Source organism: Boleophthalmus pectinirostris, unplaced genomic scaffold, assembly GCF_026225935.1.
Source record: "Boleophthalmus pectinirostris isolate CB_2022bp ecotype Guang Dong unplaced genomic scaffold, ASM2622593v1 HiC_scaffold_16, whole genome shotgun sequence".
Taxonomy (NCBI): domain Eukaryota; kingdom Metazoa; phylum Chordata; class Actinopteri; order Gobiiformes; family Gobiidae; genus Boleophthalmus; species Boleophthalmus pectinirostris.
The window spans coordinates 33,739,780-33,746,994 of record NW_026571095.1 but is presented as its reverse complement, the minus strand read 5'-3'; the positions used below and the strand labels follow the sequence as shown (position 1 = coordinate 33,746,994).

At 43.3% G+C, this 7,215-nt stretch overlaps 1 pseudogene; it reads right to left on the bottom strand.

Moving 5' to 3' along the window:
* Positions 1-6,044: 6,044 nt before the first annotated feature.
* Positions 6,045-6,162, bottom strand: LOC129408450 (5S ribosomal RNA; annotated as a pseudogene).
* Between the last annotated feature and the right edge of the window lie 1,053 nt (positions 6,163-7,215).

The window sequence follows — 7,215 nt, the reverse complement described above, 5'->3', positions numbered from 1 at the left end:
GTCTCATATACATCACAAAGTCCATCATAACATGTCCCAAACTCATTGACATTTTAAAGTTCAGACACTGACTTCTCTTTATGACACATGTACAAGAACATTGAACCCCTTCCACATTGCATGGTGAATTAACATGAATGAAAAACTAAAAATACAGAAATTAATTCCCACAATCCTCTCTCAAACCAGTTGATTTTTTCCGCTGAAGTACCAGTGAGTGTCACTACGTCAACTCGAGAAAGCGACAAGCAGCAACACCCTCCAGATATTTTAATAAATCCATGGTCTGTCTGAGCCGCCATGTTTGTTTTGGTTTGTTTTGGCGCTTCCCCTCTGGCTCAACGCTGCATTGTGAGTTGAACAGTTATTTAACCATCCGTGCCGAGAGTGGGGTCAGTGTAGTATGCGTTTTAGTTTTCAGCCTTGTTTTTTGCATAACTTCTGTGTGTATAATGATTTCTCGCAGCACGGAAATGGTCAGAACAGCTCAGCTCGCTGTGGTGGAGTGTGGTCTGCGGTGGGATAATGGGTCAAATGGCTTTTTAAATGAGCCTAATGAAGTGTCCCATAGAGCTAATGGAGCTGCGGCCGTAACAGGCTCAGGGACAGGACAGGCGCTGGCACAGGCTCTGGCAGGGGCAGAGGCGGCTCATTCTTCATCGCTCGGGGGCTGGGACTCCACGTAAACAAGCCCACACTCGTGAGCCGGTGCTTGTTTCTCGGGGCCGGTGAATTGATCCGTGGACCAAGGAGACAGACTCAGGCTCAGGGTGTGTCTGGCCAAAAAAAAAAAAGTTGCCACCAAAAAAAAAAAAAAAGGTCACACACTCTAATAATTCGTTCGATAAGCTTCTGCAATGTTACAAGATTTATTTACATCCAGTGTTGCGTTAATTTTTCATCAAGATCTTGCATTGATGGTCGAGTCTGACAGTCTTCTCCAGCACATCCCAAAGATTCTCAATGGGCTTAAGGTCTGGACTCTGTGGTGGCCGATCCATGTGTGAAAACGATGTCTCATGCTCCCCGAAACACTCTTTCACAATTTGAGCCCGATGAATCCTGGCATTGTCATCTTGGAACATGTCCGTGCCATCGGGGAAGAAAAAAATCCATTGATGGAATAACCTGGTCATTCAGTATTTTCAGGGAGTCAGCTGCCCTCATTCTTTGAGCACAAACTGTTGCTGAACCTACGCCTGACCAACTGCAGCAACCCCAGATCACAACACTAACCACAGGCTTGGGTCCGGCCACTTTCCTTTCACGAAGACGCCCACTATCCTTCCAGTTTTTAACAAGTGCAATCAGAGATATCAACCTGGTCCCCATGAGGCGTCGGTGGGTCAGTTCATCACCACAGAAGCAGTTTATGAGGAGCCCAGCCCATATCACATGATCATTATATCCACAATACAATGTGTGTATCTGTACAGGCCCATGAACATTAGTGTGATGTTGGTCACACATGAGAATGTCTGTGTTTTACTAGTGTGGAACAAAACTGTCATTTTTCATGAGTTGTGTGTATGTGAGTTGTGTGACTGTAGATCAGTGTGTTGTGTATCACCAGAAAAAGAAGAAATGGAAATTATTTTCATTCCAATTAGTATTTTAACGGCTACACTGAAAGAGAAAGGAACTGTTATAATTTCCGTTTCTAACTGATATAATCAAAACGGAATATTGAGAAGAAAGACTTTATTCTGAGATTTTGAGACACTCCTGTTGCTTTAGCTCGATCCTTCGCAGAGTTATGACCAAAAACACATATTTGACCTTGGTCACCTTGACCTTCAAGTGACCTTGACCAGTTTCAACCTGTAACATCCAGTGTGCCGAGGTTATGTATGTGCCAACTTGTGTGGTGATTGGGTGAATATTTTGGGCCGCAGATGGTTCAGAAATTGCCGAAATTGCCCTATCCTTTATAATGGCGTGATGATTCAATTGACCCGTGTGACCTCAAATGACCTCGGATCATCACCAAACAGGGCACAGGGGGCTTGACCCACGTACCAAATTTGGTGACAATCGGTCCATAAATGGTGGAATTATGGGCGGACACACACACAGACACACAGGGTGAATACAAAACCTCGACAACCCTTTGGTGACCAGGTAAAAATATGTTGGACAGTTGAAATTTTAGTAGTTTTTCTGCAGTCTCTGTAGATGTTTTCTCTGCTTGATGAATGCCAATGATTTGACCCTTCTCTAACAGTCTAACATCGTTTCCACGACCTTGGGATGTATCTTTTGACGTGGCTGTTTAAGAAATGAGAAGCAACTCACTGCACCAGTTGGGGTGAAATAACTTGTTGTCAGCTGAACGATCATTGCCCATGTAGTAATTATCTAATAGGAGGCTCATAACTATTTGCTTTGTTAAGGTGGCAACTTTTTTTTGGCCAGTCAGTGTATTTGCACATAGACCACATCAAACTTGGGACTAATCAAGGACTACATCCAAAACATGAGCTGTAAAAAATACCAGGACTAAACCAAGACTAGAACAGGACCGCACCAAAGCTCAAACCGAGAATAAATGAGAAGCTCTTGGTCACTTGGATAAGTAGATATATAGAGAGATACTTTACTGATCCTGAGGAAAATTCAAGTTTAGTGTCCGTTGTATCTCAGTCAAAGATCTCAGTGCAGTTTAAGAGGAGGACTGGTCAGGGAGGATCAGATCCTGGACTCAGATCAGACTCAGATTCAGCTTTATTGATCCCTGGTGAGGGAAATTCATTCTCTGCATTTGACCCATCCTTCAAACACTGCGGCACCTGTCACGAGGAATGAGCTACTGATGTACAGCTCCCATCTCCAGATCTGGAGCTAGTTTCTGACCTCGCAGCATTAGGATTTGTTCGCTTGACGGTAGGCGGCTACTTTTTTTATTTAACCAATCGCTGCTGTTCGGTTGTGATGTATGTAATGCACCAAATCCTGTAGGAAGAAGGACAATAACCTTGATAAAATTCTGTGTTAAATCCTTGATCTCTGGAATCGTTGACAACCCTGAAGATATGACTTCGTCTACATCAGGGATCTCCAACCTTTTGCGTCCAGTGAGTTACTTTTACAAAATGAAAATGCTGGAGAGCTACTCATTTAAGCAGTTGCAAGAAATTTATTCAGTATAAGAAGGCAAGCCTCAGATGTACAGTTAGATGCCTATAAAACATGAAACCATTTTTCATTTATTAGTGCACAAAGTTTAAAATGAACACATTTACAGTGGTAATTAATCAAATTTGAGTTATTTAGTAAAATACGTATAATTCAGAAATCCGAGCTACAGGTTGGAGATCCCTGGTCTACATCCATCTCAACACTTTGTTTACTGCTGTTGTACCACAAATGCCAGGGATTACGGTGCATTCAAAAACAGCAGCTTACTCCAGGTATATTTTGCTGAGAAGACGACATGGATATTTTTTAAAAAGGAGACATTTCCCTTCATTTGTGCCCATCTTTTACACACAAACAGCACATTCGCCTCTTAAAATGAATCTTTCTACAAACTCTGGCTAGAGTGGAGATTCTGGAAAACTACAGTTTGGTGTTTGGATGTAAAGTGAGATAAACAGAGTTTTAGGAGCTGACGAGCCAAAAGTGCGACTAGTGTTTCCCTTTTGCTCTGATGATGATGATGATGATGATGATGATGATGATGAGGCATCAGAGCAGCAGTCGCATTTCTTCAGGTGCAAACACTTTTCATGTGTTGATGTTTCATATCCATGACCAGAGATGAAAGAGGCTCAGAGGTCAGTGATTTTTTACTTCTTTAACAGATCTGTGGAGAGGCGAGCCCACTCAGTAATTCACGTTTTTCAAGGTGTTTTTGAGTAAAACTTACAACTGTAATGAACTAAATGCTACAGGTTTGAATCTAATCCAAGTGTCGCCCAGAGGCTTGGTGTAGTTACAATGCGCTCGATAACATATTTATGCGGGTTGATGTAAACAAAAACTTTATTGAGCATGTTCCTCTGTGCACGATGTTATTTTGGAAAACGGAGGGAGGGAAATATTCGTTTCTCAACTGCACATCGACCACATCAAACTTGGGAATAATCAAGGACTACATCCGTAACGTGAGTTGTAAAAATGACCAAACCAGGACTAAACCAGGACTAAACCAGGACCACACCAAGCTTTGTGTTAACGTAGCCTCAGCCCTCGTGTCCCAGCTCGAGCCTCCAGCCTAAACTGCTCGCTCTTGTTTGGACGATGGCGCAGGGAGCATCGATTATCGGCTTTTTGTGATGAGCGTTACTTCCTGCTGCAGTTTGGAGGTCAAGTGAAGAGGTCGTGCGTAGAGGCGGGGGCACGGAGGCAGGTGCGGCTCGGCGGGGGCGGTTTCCCCTGTCGCTCTCTGTAAACAGCTGCAGATTTGTGTTGTCCATTGGATTCCGGTTGGTTTGCACACGAGTATTGATCAGCGCTGACGGATGGCCGCGCGTCTAAGTGTGTTTTAATGTTTTTTTAGTCCACAGGGAGCGGCCTGCTCTGAGCTGCACTCTGACACACGCGCCGGACACAAACTCACAAGAGGGCATGGCTTTTGCTCACTCAGAGGTTTTGTCATTATTTTGATGAGTTGTAATAGGTGAGAAAATTCTAATTCAAGATGATTCCAAACAGCACATACGTTTGCAGACTTCATTTCACCACTGATCACATTTACTTCAGTCGGTCGGTCGGCGAGCCCAGCGTCGGGAAACAGGGATGTCCCGATCACATTTTTTTGCCCCCGAGTCCGAGTCCTTTGATTCTGAGTATCTGTTGACATCGAGTCGTGATCCGATACTTTTATAAACATTATCAAATGAACTAAGAGCAAAGAATAAGATCCAGGATGTGTACGGGTTCAGACTGTGTTGATTTTAATGTGTAGTATTTGGGCTGAACTTATTGTGAAAAATCAAATGTCCAAAACTTTAATATTATTCACTTTTCTAACCATGAACCATCATTGTTGAAAATCTTGACTTTTACCACAGTCTGGTCTTGGAATGTGTAACTTAGTAAACTTAATGAACTGGACAAAACAGGAACCAGACCAGAATCAGCTCAGACCTGAGACTCGACTCTGCACAATCTACAGTTTTTATATTTGATGTTATATGTTTGCATTTGCTTTACATTTGAAACATTTAGGCTCGTCTATGATCCAAATAATACAAAATCTTACCAAATAAAAATGAGATGACAAAAGCCCCACAGCCTCTCTCCCCCGGCCGCCACCACATCCACAAACCCACAGAGGAGCAACACCGCAACATCAGTCCCACCGCTCAATAGACACTCCACGCCGCTTTTCCCACCCTCCCCGCCAAAAGCGCCAACTCCGTTATGCAACATGCAAATAAACAGCGCCGTGTGATGACGCCATCGGCCACGCAGGTGTGAATACGGGCCACAGAACCTCAGGTAACAACGCCCGAGTACGGCACAGCCCAAAAGTCCCAGCATAAGTGTGGCTCTAGTACAGCAGGTGCAGGGACACTAAGTGGAAAGGTCAAATCCTGCGCCTCAGTTAGAAAAACAAAAACAAAACTGTTGTGTGCTGTGTGTTATATATGTATATTATTTGTCCGACCTTAACGGCCAAATCCAGATAGAGTCTGCAGTCACGTGATTGGCGCCGATTTCCAATCACGTGATCAGATCAGGACAACCCTATCGGGAACTACACCAGAAGTTGTCATCACATCTTTCCATCGCATCAAATCCTGGTTTGTGACGTAATGTGAATAGAGCCTATACAGACTAAGATTCATTGTGATATTTTGCTAAAAAAGCAAACTGATGAGAGATCAATTTCCCATCTTGATTTCAAAAGTACGATTTTAATACACTCAGTCAGTATTTTCAGATAGGCCTGTCATGATGACACATTTTGAAGCACAATATGATGACGGTGGATCAGGTTTTTTTATAGCACTTTTCACACACCACTTTCATACTAGGCAATGTGGGTGAAGTGCCTTTTCCTAAAGGACACAACGACAGGTTTTGTGACTGGCGTCCCACTGTGGCACCTGATTCTCCCAGCGGTCTCCCATCCAAGTACTAACCAGGCCCGGACCTGCTTAACTTCTGAGATCTGACAGGCTCAGGCTTGGACAAACTGGTACGGCCACATATACCACTACAGAAAGATGTTGTGATAAATGAAAATATTTAAAGTAATTTATGCCACTGACACAAAGCCTGAAAATCACACTAAACCTAATTTAAAAACAGTTTTTATAAAAGGCCTGAGCTGCAACAAAGAAATATTAGAATGAATCAATAATTAAAAATAGAGGTTATTTATTCACCCTCTGCAGCAGCGGCCTTCAACCTTTTTCTTGTGAGGACAGGAAGTAAACATACAGTTTTGGGCCTGGCGGAGGAGGCAGTAGCCAGGCTGGCGCTACCTAGTGCTTCTGCTCAATTTCATTTCTCTCCAGTGACTAGGTCAAGAATCGGAACACACTAGATGGTTTGCAAGAACCCGGATGTTGCAGACTGCGCATTGGCCAGTCAGCGAAGAGCTGAATCAACCTGTGTTGCGACAGCAGACTGCATATGCTAATCTCATTTAGACTTCCTTTGTCAAATACAAACTTCGCAAGTTTATCTCACAGAAATGACAATAATCGTTGACAGACATGTTCACTCTCTGTTTTGTTTGCTGTTGTGCTGGCAATTACTTGGACACCACTGAGCGTTCCGGCGCATTACATACGTCACGACCAAATAGCAGCGATTGGTTAAATAAAAAAAGTACGTGCCTAACATTGAGCGAACGAATCCTAATGCTACGAGGTCAGACGGTTTCTCCGAAGTGAAACCAGCTGATTAATCAGGCAAGGGAATCAGGCCCAACAGAAGCTCAGCTGATAGAGCATCTGTCTACTGATATGAAGGTTGGAGGTTTGAATCCTGCTCTCGACGTAGACATCATTGATAGAGCAATACACTGACTGACTTTGAGTAAATCACTTAACCCACACCGCCCTGAGTGTGTGTGTGTACACTGGTGTGTGAATGTGTTTGTGAATGGGTGAGTGGTTACTTGATGTAAAGTGCTTTAAGTGCCTTGGCGCTCTATACAAATGTAACATTACTACCAGCACAGACTGCTTCACTCTGAACCACAGTTTGAAAAAAATTGTCTGGACCTGTATGACATATTTCTGTTTCAAACCCATA